We start from the raw sequence: 238 nt of genomic DNA on the forward strand, positions 1-238 counted from the left end.
AAAATTTTTTAATGTATAATAATGATTAATAATATAATTTTTAAATATTAAAAAATTAATAAATTATAATGTATAATTTAAATTGTTAAATTTTTAAAGATAATATAAAATTAATAAATATATAAAAATATTATATGTTATATATTATATTAAATATTATTTTTAAATAGTAAAAATATAAATTTTTTTGTAAATATATAATATAAAAAAAAAATATAAATTTTTATAAAGTTTTAAA

The 238-nt window shown here is 3.8% G+C and overlaps 1 protein-coding gene across 1 annotated transcript in view; it reads left to right on the forward strand.

Annotated features, from left to right (window-relative positions):
• Positions 1 to 238, forward strand: part of LOC119581782 — a gene marked incomplete at both ends in the record, with an annotated part of 13,108 nt that overhangs the window by 7,546 nt on the left and 5,324 nt on the right.

Source organism: Penaeus monodon, chromosome 15 (genome assembly GCF_015228065.2).
Source record: "Penaeus monodon isolate SGIC_2016 chromosome 15, NSTDA_Pmon_1, whole genome shotgun sequence".
NCBI lineage: Eukaryota > Metazoa > Arthropoda > Malacostraca > Decapoda > Penaeidae > Penaeus > Penaeus monodon.